Source organism: Emys orbicularis, chromosome 1 (assembly GCF_028017835.1).
Source record: "Emys orbicularis isolate rEmyOrb1 chromosome 1, rEmyOrb1.hap1, whole genome shotgun sequence".
Classification (NCBI taxonomy): domain Eukaryota; kingdom Metazoa; phylum Chordata; order Testudines; family Emydidae; genus Emys; species Emys orbicularis.
Genome location: NC_088683.1, coordinates 316,511,707 through 316,537,280, shown reverse-complemented (window position 1 = coordinate 316,537,280; position 25,574 = coordinate 316,511,707).

Genomic DNA, 25,574 nt, shown 5'->3' with positions numbered 1-25,574 from the left:
TCAACTACACACCTCATTTGGAACTGGAAGTACACAATCAGGCAGCAGCAGAGACAAAACAACAACAAAAACCCAACTACAACAAGCCAAAAACAAAAACAGTACAGTACTGTGTTAAACGTAAACTGCTTAAAAAAAGGGAAAGTTAAAAAAAAAAAAGATTTGACAAGATAAGGAAACTGTTTCTCTGCTTGTTTCATTTATTTTAAAATAGTTAAAAGCAGCATTTTTCTTCTGCACAGTAAAGTTTCAAAGCTGTATTAAGTCAATGTTCAGTTGTAAACTTTTGAAAGAACAACCATAATGTTTTGTTCAGAGTTACGAACGACATCCAGTCCCAAGGTGTTCGTAACTCTGAGGTTCTACTGTATTTTGAAAGTCAGCTTTCATTACCTTGGCTTTTAAACATTCTCATAAATGTCTTCTCTCACTTTGCATATCTTTGTCTATATAATGCAAGGAAAATAGCTTTTTTCTTTCCATGCAGCATCACTTTTAAATGTGTACATTTATGTGAAAAGAAAATGTTTTACTAACCAGAGACAAAATCAGACTATATACTCATGGGCAAACAATCACCCTGTATTAAAAGAAACCTGTGAATCAGGTTTACAGACAATTTAATCAATCAACACAAAATTTAACCTGAGAAACAATTAATTTATGACAAACCCTTAGAGTACATCTATACTGAAGCAGGGGAGTGAATGGCAGCTTGTGTAGATGTATCTGCACTCTGGCTAGCACCCAAAAAATAGAAGTGAGACTGCCAAGACATTGACTTCAGAGTGGGCTGTACAAGTCCATCTGACCCCCCCACCCGCCCTTATATATACTCACTCCTGCATGCAGCACTGAAGCCCTCACCATGGTCCTCACTTCTATGTTTATTAAGATAGCTAGAGTATAGCTAACGTGGGTAAGTCTACATGAGTTGTCATTCATACCTTCAGCTGCAACACAGACATAACCTTAAACTAAGAAAGTAGAGGTGAATTGAAATGGTCAGAAAGTCACCACACCTAGGATATATAGAGATCAGTTCATGACCTAAACTGTGATCACAACTCTTTAAAACCACCTTGCTTTCTGCTCATTAGCACATAGTGCATCAAAAAGTCGTAAACTGAATTCAAGTCCTGCAGTTCCAGTGGGTAATTAAGTCATATTTGGATGAGAATGAATCAAGTCAACCTTCACTATAGTTAAGTCATTTTTTGGGTTTTTTTTGTTTGAATTATTAGAATCAGATGCCTATGTTATTCTGACTTCCAACTTGTCTATATCACACTGTTCTCTGGATTACCCATAATAACAGCTTTTATGTTTTCAGTTTCAGTGTAATGTATGGTAACATTTTGTTTTTGTATATTTTATTTCCTCTCAGTTGTAATTACGTCTGCCAATCCCGATGCCCACCCCCAGAATCGTGGTTCAATCATTTTCTTCGAAATATATATTTTTGTTTCCTATGAGGTTTTAGGCTGTGACATATGTAAATATATATTTATATACATATAATTGTATAGCTATATTAAAAACTGTCACAGGCTAAAACCACAAGGGAAACAAATACAAAGGCAAATCCTTGGAGAGACATTTTGATATTTTGCTTAGAACCTGAGAACTAAAATATGGGTTTGTGCTTTAAGCTTGATCTTTTAATACACCTCTACCCCGATATAATGCGACCCGATATAACATGAATTCAGATATAACGTGGTAAAGCAGCACTCCAGGGGGGCGGGACTGCGCACTCCGGAAGATCAAAGCAAGTTCGATATAACGTAGTTTCACCTATAACGCGGTAAGATTTTTTTGGCTCCCGAGGACAGCGTTCTATCGAGTTAGAGGTGTACTAGAATTACAGGTCCTGATCCAGAGCTCATTGAAGTCAATGGAGAGACTCCCCAATGACTTTAGCAGGCGTGGGATTTGGTCCAGATATAAGTGGTTTGGCATTTAATTTAGAGACTGGGTACTTCAGTCAGAACTAATTATGGCTAATTATTTTCCCTTTAATTAGTTAGACATTTGCAGCTGGTTCAAAGATTTTTGGAACTTGCTAGGTCCGTGTGAAATAAAAGTGTTGGCTACTGACTCTGAGGTAAGAGAGCAGTATCAGCATATGGCTGTAAGGCAATGTATCACGTTATGAGTCACAGTGTGGCCAATCCCATACCTTCAAAATCATGAGTCAAGCCCTAAAAATAATTAGATTGGTTTAAAAATCATGTCTTCTGTTTTTTGAGTCTTTAGGTTTCACTCAGGTTACCTTTTATGAGGGTTAGAAAGTTACTTTTTAAAAAAAAGGAATGCTCAGATGTTCATCTAATCGCTCGTCACCAGGAGCTGGGGCTTTAAGTAAAACACCAAATACCATGAGACTCACAATAGAAATCACCAGAGTAAGCAAAACTGCAACCTCTACAGGGCTCTAGGAGCAAGGGTGTAGGGGTCGGGGGAGCAGGCTGTGCTCTCATCCATCCTCCTGGCTGAGGGTAAGGTTCCAGGCAAGGACACATGCATCTTGGAGATGAATGCACAGCTGTACAGATGGTGTTGATGGGAGGGCTTTGGCTTCCTCAACCATGGGATGCTGTTCTGGGAAGAAGGTCTTCTGGGAAGAGATGTGGTCCACCTTACCAAGAAGGGGGGAAAGCATCTTCATGCACCAACTCACCGAACAAGTGAGTACGGTTTTTAACTAGGTTCAAAGTGGGCAGGTGACAAAACCCCACAGGTAAACACAAAAGAAAGTATCAGAAGGGTAGCCGTGTTAGTCTGGATCTGTAAAAATCAACAGAGAGTCCTGTGGCACCTTTAAGACTAACAGATGTATTGGAGCATAAGCTTTCGTAGGTGTATACCCACTTCATCAGACGCATGTTAGTCTTAAAGGTGCCACAGGACTCTCCGTTGCTTTTTACAAAAGAAAGGTGACCTTAACAGAGGTCTAGATGTTGGGGGCTGGTAGCACATGGAAAATTACAATAGGATCATAGGAGCAACAAGAGGGAAATCAGTGGGGAAATCTGCTCAATATTTTAGATGTCTATACAAAATGCAAAGGGTATGGGGAATAAAGACAAAGAACTGTAAGTATTATTACAAATGCTAAATTATGACTTAATTTGCATCACAGAGACTTGGTAGGATAAGTCTCATAATTGGAATATTGGTATATAGGGGTGCAGCTTGTTCAGGAAGGACAAGCAGGATGAAAAGAGAGGATGTGTTGCATTATACATCAAGAACTTTTTCTGAGGTCCAGAAACAGGTGAGAGGCAGGCTAGTTGAAAGTCCCCTGGGTAAAGAAAAAAGGAGTAAACAAATTCAGAAATTGTAAGTAAGATCCCATGGGAAGAAAATCTAAGGGAAAAAGGAGTTCAGGAGAGCTGGCGGTTTCTCAAAGCTTGCCTTCCGTTGGTCAGGCAAAACATTTTGGCTTTCTGAAAAGTGGAGGGGAAAAATAGTTTGGAGGTTTTTGGATGAAAATCCCCCCTAAATTAGTAAAAAAAACCCCAGACATTTGCCCATGGAAATTTTCATTTTGACCAACAAGCCATTTTGTATTGAAAAATGAAATAAACTTCAGCTAGCTAAAATATGCACTATACACTACAGGGTGTTAAAATTGATATCAAACTAACATTAAATTCACAAGCAGTTACTCCAAGGCCATGAGATTTCCAAGTGTGCCTTTAAACAACAGTTTGAAATTTTGTCTCATGTGCATCATTCCATGCTTCCTTCTCTCTCTGCAGCAAAAGACAAAGGGCAAGAATGACCCACAGAAACAACACATACTAAAAGCCATTGGCTCTCAACCTTCCCAGACTACAGTACCCCTTTCAGGAGTCTGATTTGTCTTCCATACCCCAAGTTTCACCTCACTTAAAAACTACTTGCTTACAAAAACAGACATAAAAATACAAAACTATTTTGTACAAGCACACTTGTACTGAAAAATTGCTTACTTTCTCATTTTTACCATATAATTATAAAATAAATCAATTGGAATATAAAGATTGTACTTACATTTCAATGTATAGTATATAGAGCAGTATAAACAAGTCATTGTCTCTATGAAATTTTAATTTGTACTGACTTTGCTAGTGCTTTTTATGTAGCCTGTTGTAAAACTAGGCAAATATCCAGATGAGTCGATGTATCCACTGGAAGACCTCTGTGTACCCCCAGGGGTACGCATATCACTGGTTGAGAACCACTGCTATAAGTGCTCTTAAAAGAGGCTAGAGATAAAACTTCCCTACACCAATAAGAAGCACCTTTACAAATAGGAGCTCTGCCCTCACCACAAGAAGGCAGAAGAAGGCCCCTTCCCACCTGCAGGAACCAGCTGATCAGCTGCACTTCCTGAGGCTGCTAGCTTTGTAGCCCTGACCTAGGAAGCAGCAGCTGTCTCTCTCTGCTGTCCCCAGGCCCGCCGACAGCAATTCCGGGCCCCAGGGCAGAACAGTCATTGGGCCCCCACGTATGCACAAACTGCGCCTGTGCGGATGTGTTCCACCTGACATTTGGGCGGTGCTGTGCCAGCGCTGGCTATTGTCCAGTGAGCTGCAGGTGTAGTATAGGAAACTTCTCACTGTAGGAATATGCTACCTGTAGCAGTTACTGATATGTAATGGATTGTAGAAAACTGCTATTGCAAAAAATGGCTATCTGATGTAGCAAATTCATACAGCTAGCAGTTTGTTCCCTGCACTCTAGTGTTGTCCCCTGCAATCATATCAGGACTAAGTATTAACTAGACCATTCTTGACAGGTGTTTGTCTAACCTGCTCTTAAAAATCTCCAATGATGGAGAATCCAGAACCTCCCTAGGCAATTTATTCCAATGCTGACAGTTAGGAAGTTTTTCCTAATGTCCAACCTAAACCTCCCTTGCTGCAATTTAAGCCCATTGCTTCTTGTCCTAGCCTCAGTGCTTAAGAACATTTTTTCTCCCTCCTACTTATAACAACCTTTTATGTACCGGTACTTGAAAACTGTTATCATGTTTCAGTCTTCCCTCATAGGTCATGTTTTCTAGACCCTTAATAATTTTTGTTTCTCTTCTCTGGACCTTCTCCAATTTGTCCACATCTTTCCTGAAATGTGGCGTCCAGAACTAGACACACTACTCCAGTTGAGGCCTAATCGGCATGGAGTAGGGTAGAAAAATTACTTCTCATGTCTTACTTACAACACTCCTGCTAATACACCCCAGAATGATGTTTGCTTTTTTTTTTTGCAACAGTGTTACACTGTTGACTCATATTTAATTTGTGGTCCACTATGACCCCCAGATCCCTTTCCACAGTACTCCTTCCTAAGCAGTCATTTCCTATTTTGTATGTGTGCAACTGATTGTTCCTTCCTAAGGGGAGTACTTTGCATTTGTCCTTATTGAATTTCATCCTATTTGTTTCAGATCATTTATCCAATTTGTCCAGATCATTTTGAATTTTAATCCTATCCACCAAAGCACATGCAACTCCTCCCAGCTTGGTATCATCCACAAACTTTATAAGTACTTGTGGCACCTTAGAGACTAACAAATTTATTAGAGCATAAGCTTTCGTGGGCTACAACCCACTTCTTCGGATGCATATAGAGTGAACCATATATTGAGGAGATATATATACACACACACATACAGAGAGCATGAACAGGTGGGAGTTGTCTTACCAACTCTGAGAGGCCAATTAAGTAAGAGGAAAAAAACTTTTGAAGTGATAATCAAGATGGCTCAGTACAGACAGAAACTGTATTGTATTTCTATAGTTTGTTTATGAGATGGTCATGCGAGACAGTATCAGAAGCCTTACTAAAGTTAAGATATATCACATCTACCACTTCCTCCCTATCCACAAGGCTTGTTACCCTGTAAAAGAAAGCAATCAGGTTGGTTTGACACTATTTGTTCTTGACAAATCCATGCTGACTGTTACTTATCACCTTATTTTCTTCTAGATGTTTTCAAATTGATTGACCAATTATTTGCTCCATTATCTCTCCGGGTAAATTAAACTGACTAGTCTGTAATTCCCCAGGTTGTCCTTATTCTCCTTTTTATAGATTGGCACTATAATTGCCCTTTTCAAGTCTTCTGGAATCTCTCCCATCTTCCATGACTTTTCAAAAATAATTGCTAATGGCTCAGATATCTCCTCAGTCAGCTCCTTGAGTATTCTAGGATGCATTTCATCAGGCCCTGATGACTTGAAGACATCTAATTTGACTAAGCAATTTTTAACTTGTTGTTTTCCTATTTTTGCCTCTAATCCTACCTCATTTTCACTGGCATTCACTATGTTAGATGTCCAATCACCACCAACCTTCTTGGTGAAAACCGAAACAAAAAAGTCATTGAGCACCTCTGCCATTTACACATTTTCTGTTATTGTTTTTCCCCCCTCATTGAGTAACGGGCCTACCTTGTTCTTGGTCTTCCTCTTGCTTCTAATGTAGTTATAGAATGTTTTCTTGTTACCCTTTATGTCTCAAGCTAGTTTGATCTCGTTTTGTGCCTTCACCTTTCTAATTTTGTCCCTACATACTTGTGTTATTTGTTTATATTCATCCTTTGTAATTTGACCTAGTTTCCACTTTTTGTAGGACTCTTCTTTGATTTTTAGATCATTGAGGATCTCCTGGTTAAGCCAGGGTGGTCTCTTGTTATACTTCCTATCTTTCCTATGCAGTGGGATAGTTTGCTCTCATGCCCTTAATAATGTCTCTTTAGAAAACTGCCAACTGTCTGCAATTGTTTTTCCCCTTAGACTTGCTTCCCATGGGATCTTACCTACCAACTCCCTGAATTTGCTAAAGTCTGCCTTCTTGAAATCCATTATCTTTATTTTGCTGTTCTCCCTCCTACCATTCCTTAGAATTATGAACTCTATCATTTCCTGATCACTTCCACCAAAGCTGCCTTCCACTTTCAAATTCTCAACCAGTTCCTCCCTATTTGTCAAAATCAAATCTAGAACAGCTTCTCCTCTAGTAGCTTTCTCCACCTTCTGAAATAAAAATTTGTCCCCAGTACATTCCAAGAACTTTCTGGATAATCTGTGTCCTGCTGTGTTATTTTCCCAACAGATGTCTGAGTAGTTGAAGTCCCCCATCAACACCAAGAACATAAGGTTGTTCTTATTTGCTGACTTGTCCTAATTTCCTAAAACCTGCTATATGATGTAGCTAATTCCTACAGCTAGCAGATTCTTACACTATTGGGTGTGTGAAACTGCTATCCGAGGAATGTGCTACATGTAGCAGTGCTATCTGATGTAGCTAATTTCCACAGATAGCAGTTTCTTACACCACCAGGTGTGTGAAACTGCTATCTGTAGGAATTTGCTACCTGTAGCAAGGAGAGGTAGTAAATTGTTACCATTAGCAGTTACAGATACATAAGTTTGTTCTTATTTGCTGACTTGTCCTAATTTGCTAAAACTTGACAGTGGTGTGGGACGGAAGCATAAAGTGTTCAGCTTCCAAACAACCCTGCCTGGATTCATTGTAGGGGGACTCTGGACATGTGGAGGATAATTTAAACTCTTAATTTCCTTAGGGTTCGCCTTCAATATATACTTCTATGCTGGTGTGATGTCTGACCATTAGAGTTCAACAACTCAGCAGGTAGCACAGACAGCAATGCACTTGTCCTGTTCCCTTAACTTAGAAAGGATTCCGGTCAAAGGGAGCATAGATTCCAGAAAGCTCCTGGGGTAATATCTCATTGGAGATGAAAGGGCTTGTTCAGAAATAGATTTTGAAGTCGGACTCCATGCAGGTATATTTTATTCTCAGGGGGCTGGGTAGGAAGGAGAGAGAAGTATTTTTCATTTCCTATTTTCTTTACTGAGGGCAATCTATGCTCACCTGAAATTTTTCTTGGCAGAAGGAGTTCCCTATCTATTTATTACAGGGTCAAAATATGGCTGCCATCACACAGAGGCAGTAGTGGTGGTGGAGGTGAGAAGAGAAACAAAAAGTCCTTTCCCTCCCCCAAACACTCCCATGGATGTAAAAGCCATAATGTTGCTGCTGCCTAAATACCCTGATGGCAAACGAGTAGGGGCAGAAGGCACTGCCAGCTATACTGAGCACCCCAGAGGAGCCATGCGCTGTGTGGAGTGTATGCTGCTACACCTATTCTATACTAGTGAGGGAAACCCTCACTCCCCAGTACTCCTGGTGGCCCCAGGGCTTCCCCTGGCTTGCACCAGCACAAACACCCCTCCTACCACCATTGCTTGAAGATGTACCACCTACTCCTTCTCCACCCCACCTCAAGCTTTAGAGCCATAACTGAGACTGCAGTTGGTAAAGTGCTCATGATCTCTATAAAACATGACATAAGTTGATTATAACTATTGCTACTGAGGATTTCTACGCTGTGGGTTGTCAGAGATGCAGCACATGTCTTCTATAACTGAACATCTACAAATTCATCTACTGACCTACCACTGATATCAAGATAACATATGCAGTGACTTAATACTTGACACTCATTTGCATCGGTGCATTCATCTGCCATGTATGCATATTTTCTGAATGCGGTGAGAGAGTTCTTCACTTTTTCAACTGCTGAGTCTTTCACTGTTGCACTGCATGCTTCTAACCAGTCAGTTGAGTTTCTTGCAGAAAGATAGTGAGCATTTGCCAGTCTTGGTACCAGTGTCCAACTTCAGGATTAACAAATGACAATGCACTTAACACTGGCCTCCAATTTGTAGCGTGTGGTATCTCTTGCTTAAAGAGAGAGTGTGATGTGACAACCATGTTTGTTTGCATAAACTGTGTAGTGTCTCCAGCATTCTTAACAGCCTCATTAAGTACTTCTAAAATTGGCTTTGACAATGACTGGCTTATAAGGCTTTCTGCATGTCGATGAAGTCCAGATGCTTGGTGTTTTGCAGCCTTTTCATATAGTTTGTCAGCATTGGCTTTGCTGATCAGTCTGGCAAACCAAGCTCCTCCACTTTTACTATATAAATACATGGTATGCTCACATCTTGAATACTGTGTGCAGTCTTGGTCACTCTGTCTCAAAAACGATGGATTGGAGTTGGAAAAGGTACAGAGAACAGCATCTAAAATGATTAGGCTTATGGAACAGCTTCCATCTGAGGAGAGATTAAAAAGACTGGGGGACTTTCTGGCTTGGAAAAGAGTCAACTAAGGGGGGATATGATAGAGGTCTATAAAATCTTGACTGGTGTGGAGAAAGTGAAAAGCTCCCTCACATAACACAAGAACTAGGGGTCACCCAATGACATTAATAGGCAGCAGGTTTAAAACAAACACAAAAGGAAGTACTTCTTTGCACAACATACAGTCAACCTGTGGAGCTTTTTGCCAGAGGATGTTGTGAAGGCCAAAATTAGAACAGGATTAAAAAAAGAACTAGATCAGTTCATGGAGGATATGTCCATCAATGGCTATTAGCCAGGATGGGCAGGGATGCAACAACATGCTCTGAGAGCCTCTGTTTGCCCGAAGCTGAGAGTGGACGACAGGGGATGGATCACTCAATAATTGCCCTGTTCTGTTAATTCCCTTTGAAGCACTTGGCATTGGCCACAGTTGGAAGAGAGAGTATGGGGCTAGATGGATCATTGTCTGGCCCAATATGGCCATTCTTATGGTCTTATGCAAAAATTAATTATAATATAATAAAAATGTTTAGTACAGAAACTCCCAACACCAGCCAAAATTGATCACTTGCGCAACACAGCTCTGTCTGCTGGCACTGCCACACCAGGCCCACACTCGGAGCCCAAAATGTCTACATGGGGGCCCACAAATGTGTTTGGCACCGGGGCCCTGCTCTCCATGCAGGTATATTTTATTCTCGGGGAGCTGGGTAGAAAGGAGAGAGAAGTATTTTTCATTTCCTATTTCCTTTCCTGAGGGCCATCTATGCTCACCTGAAATTTGTCCTGGCAGAAGCATTTCCTATCTATCTATTACAGGGTCAAAATATGGCTTTCATCACACACAGGCATTAGTGATGGTGGAGGTGAGAAGAGAACCAAAAAGTCCTTTCCCTCCCCCAAACACACCCATGCATGTGGAAGCTGTAATGTTGCTGCTGCCTAAATACCCTGATGGCAAATGGGTAAGAATGGCCCTCCTGGGTCAGACCAAAGGTCTATCTAGCCCAGTATCCTCTCTTCCGACAGTGGCCAGTGCCAGGTGCCCCAGAGAGAATGAACAGAACAGGTTATCATCAAGTGATCCATCCCCTGTCGCTCATTCCCAGCTTCTGGCAAACAGGGGCTAGGGACACCATTCCTGCCCATCCTGGCTAATAGCCATTGATGGACCTATCCTCCATGAACTTATCTAGCTCTTTTTTGAACCCTGTCATGGTCTTGGCCTTCACAACATCATCTGGCAAGGAGTTCTACAGGTTGACTGTGCGTTGTGTGAAGAAATACCGTATATACTCATTCATAAGCCAAATTTTTTTAGTAAAATAGGGAAGCACCAGAGAAGGGGGTGGGCTTATGAATGGGTATAGAGAGGGAGAGGTGGGACACAGCCCCTGCCCCCCAACAGAGGGAGCAAAGAGAGGCAGCCGAGCCGGAAGGGAAGAGGTGGGGCCAGAGTCTTTCTGCTTCTGGCCATGCTGCTCTCCCCCAAGCCTCCGAAGCAGCTGCAGCTCCGGGGCTGGCAGGCTGCAGTCGTGCCGCTCGGCCCCGCCCCCTAGAGCAGGCTTGGCCACGCCACCCGGCCTGCCGGAGCATGCTGCGGCTGTGCCGCCCGGCTTGGCCCACCAGAGCAGGCTGCGGCTGTGCTGCCCAGCCTGCTGGAGCAGCTCCAGCCAGGCCAGAGACATCCTCCCCTGGCCCTCCCCAGATAAGGTGGGATGGGATGGAGAGAGTGTGGGGGTCCTGGGCTAGGGGTGGGGTCATGTGGGGGGTGGTCACATGAGTGGGTGGCCTGATTCCCCTGACTCCCAGCTTCTCCCCCCCCAAAAAATTTCCCCACCAGTTGCTGTCCCGGCCCATCAGGGTAAACAGCTGGTGCGCCAGGACACTTTGTTTACTTAGGTTTACCTCTGTGCCTGCGGACGCTCGAGGTAAACAAACCATCTCGGCCCACCAGCGGCTTATCCTGATGGCCCGGGAGCCAAAGTTTGCTGACACCTGAATTATAAACTACCCTGCTATTACATTAGGAGGATAATTGATGCTGAATACTGCAGCTGACAGAATGTGATATAAACAAGTATTGCACAGAAAAACTATTTCACTGCAGTGGTTTCCACAGAAATTGAAATTAGGGGCATGCTCAAAAATACAGGGGGAGGGGGGAGGACTGATGAGGGGTGAGACTGTTAGGGCAAAGGTGGGCTGTATGGCACCATAGTAAAAACTGAAAAATGTTTCATGACCAATTTATAGATTTAACTCATGTTTTTAAATCATCACACAAGTTAAAGTTGGCTATACAAGCCTACTATGAAGCACTCTATATACATCCTTCTTGGTTTCTTCTTGTAATTTTGCACAATTCTGTTGATGAACTTCTCGAATGCAGTGTGTTTATTTCTGGTAGGTTCCCATGTGTCAGGTACTTCCAGTCCTTCATGATATGCTCATGATCAGGCAGAAGGCGACTTCTTTCAGAAGACAAAATTCTATTCAACGAGGAAAAAGAATGCTTAACTGTAGCTATTGTGACTGGGAGTAGAAAGAGATGAATTCCTTCTTCTTTCATCCCAGAAAACAGATCACAAAAATTGGGTCAAACCACTAGTGATGATAAAGAAGAAGTCAAATCTACATTTGTTCATTGTATGATATTCCATTCTGTGTTCAAATTCTCTATTCTATCTGGATCACATGGAAGCCCCATTGCTGGTTGTGGGCATCTGTAAAAGCTACGTAGAGGTTGATGGAATCCAAAAGTTGTTGTTGTAGAGATGTAAGAACCAAGTCAGTGTACTTTATTTTTTCAGCTGGTTAAACAAACACTTCTTGTTTTCTTCATTTAAGGAGTTAATAAAAGTGCCCTAATTAGTCAACTTCTGAACTGAAGTCTTCGCTTCTTCCAGTATGTTTTCAATGGATAGCTCTCTGATTGATCCAAGTGTAGCTTCCAGTGCTGGACAGAGAACTACTACTGTTGTAGCAGATGCCTGGATGGCATTGTTTAATGGCCCAAGTGGTTTCAACAGTAGACTTACAAGAGAGAATGGTGATTGTCTTCTCTGAACTTAGTAGCAAAAGTAGTCCACCAGCCTCACTACTTAGATCCAGCCCATCTCAGTAGATACTTTCCAAAGCCAATAATAATGGTTGCAGTAATTTTAAGACAACAGCCAAGGATGGCTCATGAGAAAGCCAGTGGATTTTCCCAGGTTGGACTAATTTGAACTTCTGTCCCAATGTATCTTCTATATTTTCTAAGACGTTCAGTCCTTTTGGACTCTTGCTGAAAGAGTATAATGAAGACATTAAATTTATAGATTTTAAAATGCCTTTTGAAGATTCTGCAGCTTGTACTAGCGCTAGTTGAAGTAGATGGCCTCTGCAGTGTGTCTTGGAGAGATTAGAGTTACATTTTCTCCGAGCAAAGTTTGTACTCCACTATGTCTTCCAGAGAAGTTTGCAGCTCCATCGAATGGACAAGCAGCCATCTGTTTGGGGTTCAATTGACAAACATTTAACTCTTCTAAGCTGTGGGTTGTCAGAGATGCAGCACATGTCTTCTATAACTGAACATCTACAAATTCATCTACTGACCTACCACTGATATCAAGATAACATATGCAGTGACTTAATACTTGACATTCATTTGCATTGGTGCATTCATCAGCCATGTATGCACATTTTCTGAATGCGGTGAGAGAGTTCTTCACTTTTTCAACTGCTGAGTCTTTCACTGTTGCACTGCATGCTTCTAACCAGTCAGTTGAGTTTCTTGCAGAAAGATAGTGAGCATTTGCCAGTCTTGGTACCAGTGTCCAACTTCAGGATTAACAAATGACAATGCACTTAACACTGGCCTCCAATTTGTAGCATGTGGTATCTCTTGCTTAAAGAGAAAGTGTGACGTGACAACCATGTTTGTTTGCATAAACTGTGTAGTGTCTCCAGCATTCTTAACAGCCTCATTAAGTACTTCTAAAATTGGCCTTGACAATGACTGGCTTATAAGGCTTTCTGCATGTCGATGCAGTCCAGATGCTTGGTGTTTTGCAGCCTTTTCATATAGTTCGTCAGCATTGGCTTTGCTGATCAGTCTGGCAAACCTAGCTCCTCCACTTTTACTATATAAATACATGGTATGCTCACATCTTGAATACTGTGTGCAGTCCTGGTCACCCCTGATCGCTGACAGGGGAGAGCTCATTCAGACCTTGCTTACAAATCATAATTTTAAATTAAAAGGTTGGCCAACATTGCCAAAACCAATGCACCAACATTGTCAGAAAAAACAACAGCTGTGTGAGGAAGCCAGTCTTTGTTCATACTTTTCAAATCTATTATACTTTTTCAGGTACGAATATTTTATCATACATTGTATATGCTTTTAAAGTGTGTATTAATGTTTCAATTTCAATTCAAATTTCCAACCAATGACTAAATTGGCACCTTTGCATGTAACTAGTTGACAATTGGGGAATGTTGGGGAAATTCGGGGGGGGGGGGGGGCGGTAGGGAAGGCCCGGTTTCACTGAATTAAGTCTCCTGCATCAGACAAAGAGGAGCTTCGGTGACTAGGCATTTGGATGCCTGTGCCTTTAAGAACCCAGCCCTGGGAAGCCCATGCTGAGAGGTACTGTCTGTGAGAGGGGAAATAAAAAAGCCCTTCTGCCCCCCACCATATTTTTGCCAAACACTCATGTCTCAGTCCATCAGGGTAACTGTTACTCCGTCTGCTCCTGCCTGTGCCAGGGTTTTGCCCTCTGTCACCCTCTGGCAGCGCCTCATCCCTGAGCTTAACCCCGGCTCTTTCGGCCCCAATCCCTGATTTCGCCTTCAGCCCCTCTCCTAACCCTGCCTCCAGCTGCTTGACCCCCACCCAGACTAGTCAATTTTTGCCCCCTGCTTAGATCTTGGCCACCCCTCTTCTCCGATTTGCCCCCTTTGCCCCTTTTTAACTCCTGTAAAAAGCAGTCAGCAGAATCTCATGGCTAATAAGGGCAGGGTGAAGGGCAGTGGCTTCAGCAGATGATACTGAGAATGCTCAGTTCGTGTGAGCATGTTCAATACCCAATGGGAGCTGCGGAGTTGGTGCTGGGGGTGGGGCAGTGTGCAGAGACCCCTCTCCCCCACTCCTCCAGGGCCATAGGGCCGTTCCGGCCACTTCCGGGAGCGATATGGCATGAGGCTGGGAAGGAAGGCTGCTGTCTGCTTTAGCTCTGCTGCACTGCCACCGACGGTGGCCGGGGGTCCCTGGGTCCTTTTAAATTGCCTGGGCCCCTGGGCAATTGCCCCCTTTGTCGTCCCCCCACCTCCCTCCCATTGGCGGGCCTGGCTGTCCCTCTTTCATCAAGAAGACACAGGCTACTCCCTTGCTGCCTGGAACCAAGAAAACCTCCGGTCATGGCTACATCTCCCCAATCCTTAAACATCCTAGTTTCTATGTCTGGATATTTTTTCTAAATGTCTCTCATTGCAACCCCATTTCTGGAATGAAGCTTTACAGCTTTTCCCCTTCCCACAGCAAAATGCCCAGGTTTGTTGAGCACACTTGCCAGATCTTCACCAACAAACACCAAGACTAGCACTCCTCCCCAATGCATGCCTTTTCTGGAAAAAATGGCTACATGAAGGGCAAACCATCCCCTAGAAAGCCAGTCACTAGAAACCTGGGGTCAAATGCAGACATGCAACAGCCACTTCACACAAGTGCACTTCAGGTGAAGACCCAAAATTCCTGCTGATTAGTGTAAGGTCAGTGGTCAGATAGAGCTCTGGTTGTGAATTTTCCATCAAAACTTGTTTTTGACAGAAAATTAGTTTTGTTTTGGGGGTTTTATTTTGCTAAAAGTATTTGCTTTGTGCCGAAATTTTTGATTTTTCATTGAAAAAGTGAATGCCCCCAAACCCAAAATAATTCAACTGAAAACCAAAATATTTCAGCTGGATATGCTGCCACGGTGCCTCATGGGTGTTGTCATTCAATTGCCTGATTTCCCTTTTCTTCTTCATTGTCCAGGTTCCCCACACAGATAACATCTCCTCTGAGGCAACATCTCCTTCCATCAAGGGAGGAGACCATGATAGTACATATAAGATGAAGACCAACTTCATGAATGCAGGGCCACCAGAGGATTCAGGGGGCCTGGGGCAAAGCAGGGGAGTGGACATACTCACCGGGCGGTGCTCCGAGTCTACGGCGGTGGCGGCGGGTCCTTCAGTCGCTCCGGGTCTTTGGCAGCACTGAAGGACCCACCGCCGAAATGCCGCCGAAGACCTGGAGCGACTGAAGGGCCCCCCACCGCCAAAATGCCACCGAAGACTCGGACCGCCGCTGAGTAAGTAAAATGGCACCTCTAGCCAGGAAAGGGATTCTCAGCCAGGGCTCGCGGGGCCCCTAGGGGCCCGGGGCCTGGGGCAAATTGCCCCACTTGCCCCCCGCTCTGGGTGGCCCTGCATGAATGTGACCCCCCTCAAGTTATACAGTAATGATACTTTTATTCACAAAAGAAATGCAGATTTAATATATTGATTATTAAATTGCTCTGAAAGCTTGTGCGCTACTTTCCTGGTGATCCTTTTCATCAACTTCTCAGGCCATTATTTTGTAGCACTTGCAGGTTCAGGATACAGACCACGACATGATTATCTGGTGTCATGTCATCAGTCATTATAATTCTTAAAGACATGCCTAGCTTTAGGCACAAAAGTGGTCCCATTGCATAATCGACTGATGTCAAAAAGACCCAGGATGAGAGATCAACTTCCATGGGACTATGTATGTGCTTAAAATTAGGTGTATTCTTGAGTACCTTACTGAATTGGGATTTTATCTGTTAATTAAAGTCAGTGATAGAGTAGCTATACTTAGAAAAAGAATTCTACAATGAGGTGGTTGATTATGAGTAATTACCATAATTCAACTAAAAAAACCAGAAATAACTAACTAGACATTTGGCTACTTAAAGTGCTTGGCCTGGATAATGATATTTCTATCATAATGTAAAGGTGCTATTAATAACAGTAATTGAATATTAAGAACTCTTCTAACAGGTTCGAGCCATTACAGAAATAGTGTTTCACTTGTAGAATATATGGAATCGTGTATTTTAATAATCAGTTCTTGGGGGTTTGCCTGTGAAAATAGAAAAATTTAGCACAGCATGATATTCAAATCTCCTTTCACACTATCAAGAGAATTAAAAACAATCTTTGTTAAAACTCAAATCCCATAAAATATGTTTGGCATGTAAAACAAAGATTTACAGTGTAGTAAAGTGTCTACAAATAAAAGTGCAGTTAAAATATCCATTGAATTTGAAAAATAGCCAAGCAAAAGCAATAGGTAATTCTCAATATGTTTTCCCAATTAGATCCATTCTTTTGAAAGTGTAAAAACATAAAATTACCTGTTTATAAATGATGACTATTTTCTTATTACTAACCAAAACACATCCCACCAGGATGAAAAACTGATACTAATTGCTTATTTACAATTATTTTAATTTGCCCAAGGTAAGGACTTGCCTATTTATTGATTTGCCAGGATTTTTATCATAAGAAGCTTTTTGTTGAAACTTGGCACACGAGGAAAAAATTATTTTAATCTCATTTTCAAATAAGGTTTTGGCTATTTTTGATATATGGGCCAGATTTTCAGCTTGTAGTCCACAGCCAGCTGTATTTTTACTTTTAGCCCCCAGTCCTGGAAACACTTATGCATATGCTTAACTTTATGCATGCAAATTGTCACACTGAAGACAATGGAATGACTTATGTACATAAAGGTAAGTAAGTTTGTGCTTGCAGGTTCACAGCATTTAGCCCCAGTTATAAAAACTTATACAGATGCTTAATTTGATGTAGACCTATGATACACACATGAAAATCAGTCCTTACATGAGTGATGAGAGAAAAGAATTTAAATAAGTGTTTCTTTTGCATCTGTACAATTCCTAAAATTAGTATTCAAAGCCAGCTTCGCTTTGAAAACTGAAATTTGGCAAATTATTCTTTTATAACAGTAGGTTTATTGATTTCTTGGTATTAAAACAATAGTCAATAGGCAGAGATACTGTGGGTAAAATAAAAATCATTGCATTGTATTCTATGAATTTCAATATTTTCTTAAGGGCTTTTCATTCAGCATTGATAGCATTTGACAGAGGATGTATTCACAGTTTCCACTGCTGCCTTTAAGCTTGAAGCAAGTTTAATAAGTCTTATATGGAAATCAGAGATGTGGCATTGCATAAATTACAATAAATTGTGTCTTTTCAAATTAGAATTTATTATTATAGTTTTCATTTTGCACTCGTTGTAGTTAATAGATCCCCATCTGTATTCTGTAGGGCCCAGTGGCTCTCCTTCCATAGAGTTGCCACGCAGCAAATACCTCCACACTGCCACCTGGCAGCAGCTGTGAGATGCTTGTGCTCCATTACCTGCTGTGGACACAGACCACAAGAAGTCCCACTTTGATGGGGTCCAACACGTAGCAGCCTCATTGCTCCTGATTGGCTCCCCAACCTATATAAATCCAAAGGGACTTTTCAGAAAGCGTCTAGACAACAGTGTGCAGCTCTTTTGTAGCTGCCTTGACTATTCATGCTCTTTGGTCTTGAATGTCTGACTGAGACCTTGTCTTGATTTGGATCTCATTTCCTGACCTGGACCCTAAAACCTGACTTGATTTCTGATTCTTGGTATTGACCCTGGTCTGGAACTTGATTATGAACTTCTCTGCTAATCTTGGCTTCAAGTTTGATCCTACTCTGACCCTTGGTCCCCACTGCCCTTGCCAGCATCCTGACAGTCACTGAAATGTCAACTAATTAATGTTAAGACATATTTATTCAACTTTATCTTAAGAAATGACTGATCCAAAGAATTTAAAATGAATTAAAACAAATGTATTGCAAAGGAATATTAGAATTAGAATATTCTGGGAGTTTCATTGTATTCTAGCCATTTGGATAAGCAAGAAGAGCCATTATTTTTGTTGTTGTGGTTTCCCTTTGTTTCTAGTGTATACATGGGATGGCTGCCTTCTTGGCTGACATTCTAGGGACTGAACCTAGGACCTCCAGAGCTAAAAGCATGATCTAAGTAATAAAGGCTCTTGAGCTGCAGGCTGTAACAATTCATATTCTCTGTGGATTGGCATAGAGGGGAACCTTGAAAATGCATTCACCAGTTACATACTCAAAATAGAATTTACGGTAAAGCTGTACTAATTGTGCAGCTTTCAGTTTAGCAGAGAATGCAAAACAATAATTAAATATGACTATCTCCTTGATCCCAAGAACTATGATGTGTGAAAATATTTAACATTATTACTAGCAAGGTAACATATAATAAAAACACATCTTAAATCAAATTCTGTCAACTCTTAACCTCTTGCCCCCATAACTGGTATTTTCCAACATTTAGTGTGTGGAATATGTGGCTGCCATTGCCAAGAGTTTAATGTGTACTATCACTTTATAAAAATAGTTCTGAAATAAAATCTTTAGTAACATCACAAAGAGTTGTATCATGGCATTAGTGCAGTCTTTGTCCATTAATATCGGACTGCTGCTTTCTTCAGGATTGAGTTTTATGTACACTGGTGTATTTCCAGTTGTTAAGAACTTTCATACGTGGTAATTGAACTTTAGGGAACACACTACATTACTCTTGTACTTGGGCAGTTGATCAGAAAGCCTTATCAAGAGTCATGAGATTGTGGATTTAATAAAGTATTTTCAATTATATATCTGGAAATATTCCATGCTGGTGATGTTTTTGCCACACTGACAATACGTAGGCTGTCTACTGCAGTTGCTCTCAACCTTTCCAGACTACTGTACCCCATTCAGGAGCCTGATTTGTCTTGCATACCCCCAAGTTACACCTCACTTAAAAACTACTTGCTTACAAAATCAGACATAAAAATACTAATGTATTTTGTATAAGCATACTATTACTGAAAAATTGCTTACTTTCTCATTTTTACCATATAATTATAAAATAAATCAATTAGAATATAAATATTGTACTTACATTTCAGTGTATAGCATATAGAGCAGTATAAACAAGTCGTATGAAATTTTAGCTTGTACTGACTTCACTAGTGCTTTTTATGTAGCCTGTTGTAAAACTAGGCAAATATCTAGATGAGTTGATCTACCCCCTGGAAGACCCCTGCATACCGCCAGGGGTACATGTACCCCTGGTTGAGAACCATTGGTCTAGGGAACAAATGGTTTAGAAAGAAAATCTTATCACAATACTTCATTTTCCATTTAATTGAACATTTCGGTCCTATGTAATGACAAGCAGATTACAGACTGAACTTCACACAAATTACTACTCTAATTAAATATTTGTATCCAAAGTGTAACTGTGTGTGCCATCTAAACTGCCTACACTGAGACATTTGAAGCCTGTTAGGTTTCAAGAAAGGAAATCTTGCAGAATGATGTATTCTCACGGGCATATAACAAAGAGAGGAAATGTGCAAGATGACAAGAGAATCCTAAGGGACATAATAATTAAGGCACAAGTAAGATAATTCAACTGGAAAAAATACAAGACAGAAGAAACAGCCAAAAAGCGTCAAAAGGGAAAGTTCAAATATCTCATGTTAAAAAACATGTACTGCTAATAGAAGAGGGAAGGAATGACCAAACTAAAATACAGTGACCCATTTAAAGCTGGCAGACAAGAGAGATGATAAATATACTAAAATTTGAACATGTGTAGAACTGGTGGAAATTTAAAGCTACAGTTGGTCAAAGCTTTTTTCTTTTTTCTTTTTTTAAACATATTTTGACAAAAAAAGGCTTTTTGACAAAATAGAACAATTTGGAGGGTGGGAATTTTTCATTTTTAATTGAAAATGTAATGAAACAAAACAATTTTCCATCATTAAAAAAGTGATTTTTGTTTTTCCTTCTCCCCACTTTTCCAGTGGAAAAAGGTTGAAACAAAAAAATAAATAAAATTACTGGATTTTTCACACTTTCATTTTTTCACATTTTTTCCCAATGGAAAAGGGGGAAAATATAAAAAGTGAGAGCAGATGTTACTTTCTTTAATTTTTTTAGCTTATTTTAACTGTTTCACATTTTCTTCCACTGAGAAGGGAAAGTTTGACTAAATATACTGGGAGGGGGACGGGAGAGAAGAATAATTTTGCTTGGATTACCATGTCAAGGAATATGTGAGCATTGCAATGTGAGACTGGAAAAGTAGAGGTGAGCGGCTAATAGCATTTGCATTTATATTTACAGGCCTTTTTGGCAGATGGGTAGGTATGACAGATGGGTAGGTAGAACTGGTCGGAATATTTCTGGCAAAACGTATTTTCACTGAGATGAATCAGTTTCAATGGAAATTTCATCCAGAAGGTTTCTAGGGCTCTCTGGTCACTGCAGCCCAGAGACAGAGAGAAAGAGACCAGAACTGAGAATCTGACCTTTCAGAGCATAAAATGGCTATTTCATAAAAATGTTTAAAAATTTTTGGGGTTTGTTCCAATGCAGAATGAAACAAATTTTTGAAACCTCAAATCCTCCATTCAGTTCTACACAGAGGTACTTAAGGCCCCAATCCTGTAAACACTTAAATATGTGCTTAACTTTACTAATGTATACAGTCCCATTTGGGATTTCTACAGGCAAATGGAATTATTCAATTAAGCACATGTGTAAGTGTTTGAAGGACTGGAGCCTAAGGGCTGTAAGCACATGCTTAAGTTCTTTGCTAAATTGTGACCTGAGAGCCGGAAGTGTATTGAACATAAAGGATGAAATTAAAGTAAATAAAGCCAGGATTTCACCTAATGAAATACAAGTGTGATTCAAATGGCTCTAAAAGATGTTAGAGAGAAATATTCTAGTTTTTGTTATGTTCATAGGCCTTTATAGGTTATTGGATTCACCTGCAGTAGTTGTCAGTAAAATGCCAACATGTATGAGTAGTTCTGAGATACCACTGTTCTGTGCAGAGGGAAAACCGTGGTACCCTGACTTTTCAATGGAAACCATGTTAAATAATATAAAACAATAGCCACACTTATCTGTCATCCAAAGTGTGCTAGGGGCTGTAACAATTCAGAGAGCTAGTGCCTCAGTCCTGCTCCAGTTTTGAGTTGCTCTGGTAGTTTAGCCACCTTAACTGGCTGTCTCAGGATTCCACTGGCCTGGAGCCATTCCTGGCTGGCATCCAACTGGCATTCTCCGGCTCCTGGGCCATCATCCTCAGACCCTGCTGTGGGGGTACGTTGGAGGCATGGCAAGGGAAGAGGCATCTGGCCAGTGGTCCAAGGAGCCCTTCCTCAGACTGAAACAGTTTGATAAAGGAGCAGTTTGAAGCTGGATGGGGAGATGGCTGTGTGAAAAATCCTTCATTTCATTCAGTCTACAGAATGAAAATGTTGAAGAAGCGCTGACTGCGGCATACCAACACACCCATCATTTCCCTGGAGTTTTTTCTTTGAAAATTAAAAGGAACCAAGCAAATTCTGTTTTAAAGAATGTTATGCTTGAAAAGTCTGCTTTGAAGGAATGGATCCAGCAATTCCAGTAAGCTTACCATTAACTCTTTCCATTCTGCCTAGGTATTGTATCACAGACAGACACAGATAGTGGCCTGCAAGCCATTCATTAATTAAGAGATCCCAGCTATGGATTTATGAACGCACAAGGGATCAAATTCACCCTAAATGTGTCTTGCTTAATTGGTCATTTAAAGTGCAGTATATAGATTGTGAACTTTGACTCCTTTTAAAGTTACTGCATTGCACATTACTCTCTTTTGTTGTAGCTTGACTTTTGTTTCACATGTTCAAATATTTTAGTCAGATGGGATACACACGAATGCTGTGCATGAAACCAAAGTCTGATTTGTTAAAATAAACAAATACAAAACCACTGGCCTGCTTATGCCAAACATAAAACTTAATGAGCTTGCTTTGTTCTGCCGCCATAAAGCCTAAATGCAAAGAAAACAGGTCAACAATTTTAAACCAATGTACCTTTTCCAGTGGCCAAAGAAAGCTAAATTATCCACAATCCTATTAGCTAATCCAACTGTGACTTATAGCTGTGGGAGCCACCAGTGATGTGAATTAGGGATCGGTTGAACCTCATGGAAATCAAGTTTTTTTTTACAGCAGCTCACAAGCTTCTTTTGAGAACTTTTTTTCTCCTGTTAGTTAAACCCCTGCAGCCAAAATCAACTACACAGCTGCAGCTAAGGGATTAGGCATTTATCGTAACAAGAATATTGAGTTATAATAGGAAATATTAAAAAAATAATCAAGCATTTGGGAAGGGATAGAAACCCTTATGCTTCAGGGCATAGGTCAAACTTTAATGGTTGGGAGTTAGGAGGAAAGTTTTCCCTGCAAAGTTATCCCATAACTGCCTACTTCAGAGTTTCTTGCAACTTCTCTGAAGCAGCTTTTACTTGCCACTATTGGTGACACGATACTGGTTTAGATACCAGTCTAATTCTATGCGTTGAATTCACGTTACTGACTAACTTGGCCTGTTCCCCACTGCCAAGCATAATTCCTTAAAAAAAAAAATTACATAACACCTCTTATTGTTATTTATTCCTGGGTTCCTAAGAGCTCCAGTCATAGTCCAGGACCCTGCTTTGCTAGGCACTGTACAAACACAGAACAAAATGGTGGTTCCTGCCCCAGGTTAAGTATAACCTTACAATTTAAATATAAGACAACAGGTGGATACAGACAGGTGAGGGAATACAAGGAAACAATGAGACAATATTGCTCAGCATGGTGGGTTGTGGTCCTCATCATACCAGCAGCCTAATCATTGTCAAGTGTTTTGTAGGCATCACAGAATAGGAAAGCTTTAAGGGGTTTGAAAGAGGATAATGAGGTAGCTTTGCTAATGTTTACAGGGGGTTCCTCTGAAACAGAATAGGCTACATAAGATGGGGACACTCCCACTTCTTGTTGACGATATGTCAAGGGGAGATCCACCATCCCTAGCAAAGTGATTTTTGCAGTGCCATCTCTGGATAGTGTGGACTGCGCTGGCCACAAGGGTATGTGGTGTAGTTTATTAGTGAGACTCACGCTCCAGTGTTCACCAACAGCAGTATCTCCTCGCCCGCTAAATGGCAGGGGCAGATTTTAAAACTCTCCTGGTTCCGTGTCACCGAGTTGATCCCCTCAGGGATGGAATCTTCTTCCATCTCCTAGTCATCCATATAGGTGATGGCTGGGGCAGAGTGACATCATCTGGCAAAATGATTAAGTTTTCCACATTTGTGGTATTTTTGTTGCTGGGCTGGACACTTCTGGAGCCCTTGCTGGTGACAGGCTCGGCCACATTTGCTGCAGTGAAGACCCAGGTCAGTATCCTGCTCCTGCATCCACCAACAATTGGGGCTGTCCCTTCTGTCACCCATACAGTTACCTGAACCTCTGTCAACACCTGTACCAGAGTGGCTGCAGCTGTGGATGGTGTGAGTGATGTCTCTGAAGAAGAACCTGGAGAGGTCTGGGTCTGGGAAAGGGTCTGAGCTTCTTGGGTTGCAAGTTCAAATTGACAGCCAATCTCCTCTGGCCTGTGGGGTGTCAGAGATTCTGATTCCATCGGGAGGTGCTGCCGCAAGCATGAGGATTGAATCCGCTCCATAAACTGATCCTAAATCATCTCACTGGTTAGGGGTACAAAATGACATGTAACTGCCAATTCCCAGAGGCTGGACACAAACCATCAGAGCAATTCCCCAGGCAGTTGTACTGGCCGCTGGAACATAAGTGTGAGCATAGCACTGGGTATGGGGTAAAAGTGTGCTGCTAGTGCCCCTGCTGCCTTCGGATATGATGTGCTAGTCTCCAGAGTGGAGAAGGTCCAAAAGCATTCGGTACCTCATGTGTGGAGAAGGAGTGTGCGCCGGTGAGCTTCAGGTGTCGCTTCCAGACCAACCGCCATCAAGTACACATCAAATCGTGCAATCCAACTGGTCCACACCAAGGGTGAGTTCCTTGGTAGCATCAGGAACATGGCAGGCACAGTCACAGAGGCTGGGAATTGCATAGTATTTGGGGGCCCACTTGGGTCTGACATCCTCATTGTCATTGTGGCATTCTAATAACCTGAAGATCACTCAGGTTTAAATACAAAAAAGAACAAACTTTTATTCTAGGGGTTTTACAGGCACCCCGTCTCTAGGTTTCTCCATGACCCATCGGGGCTCTGCCTCCTTCCCTTCAGTGCTCCACTTCCTGGTTTCTTAAAGAAGCTGTTCCCAAATACTTCCCTATGCAAATAATCTTTGCAGCATCATTTTGAATGCATACAAGTAAGGCAAAATTATTGATCAAGGACAGAGAGAAGAGATGTAGCGGCAATTGAGATGATAAGAGCCTGGACAAGAGTTTTAGCTGGCAATGGCTAGTAAAGGTCATATCTTAGAGTGGTTCTTGAGAAAGGATCAGCAAGATTTAGACTTAGCCTGGGTGTGAAGAGGTCTGAGTCAAAGATGATGCTCAGGTTATGGAGCTGAGTGACAGACAGGATGGTGGTGTTGTCAATAGAGATTGAGAAATTACATAGTGAGGAAGGTTTAGGGAGGAAGCAAGATGAAGAACTCTGCTTTAGCCATGTGGAACTTGAGCTGACAGATAGACATCCATAAGGAGATGTCAGACAGACAGGCTGAGATGGTAGTTTGGACAGAAGGAGGCAGAAGGTCTGGAGCAGAGAGGTAAATCTGTGAATCACCAGCATAGAGAGGTAGTTGTATTTGTGTTTGCAGATGAGATTACCCAGAGCTAAGGTGTAGAGGGAGAAGAGAATGGGGGGACGATGACAAAGCCAGAGCCCTCTGGAACCCTGACAGAAAGTTGGAGAGGGGGATGAGGCAGTTCCTCTGAAGGAAAATGCTGAAAAAGGATTAGGAGCCTTTGAACCCAAAGATCAGCTTGGGCAGTATAGTTGGCAGTTAATAAGCACCCCAAAATGTAGGCTTACCGAGTGGGGTGCTTGATATGTCATATATTTATTGGGCCATACTCTGCCCTTATTTTCACATAGGCACCCTATTGACGTCAGTGGGGTCACATAGGTGTAACTGAGGGCAATTTTTATCCCACCATATTTCTTACTTCATCAGAGTTATTCTCCCTCCCTCTGTCTGCTCAGTTATATACAGTCTCTTTATCTTTTCCCCCTCTTTCCTTCTCTATTCACCATTTTCACCTTATTTTTGGTGGATTTGTTCCTCTGTTCACCATCAATTCCTGCCTGCATCAGGAGCGCTAGCATCATATTTACCACAGACATCAAACCACCACCAGTGGTGTTTTCTACCAGGTCAGATTCTTTAGTTGTTACCTAAAAGAGAAGGTTACTTCCCTGTGGTGCACTTCTCTAT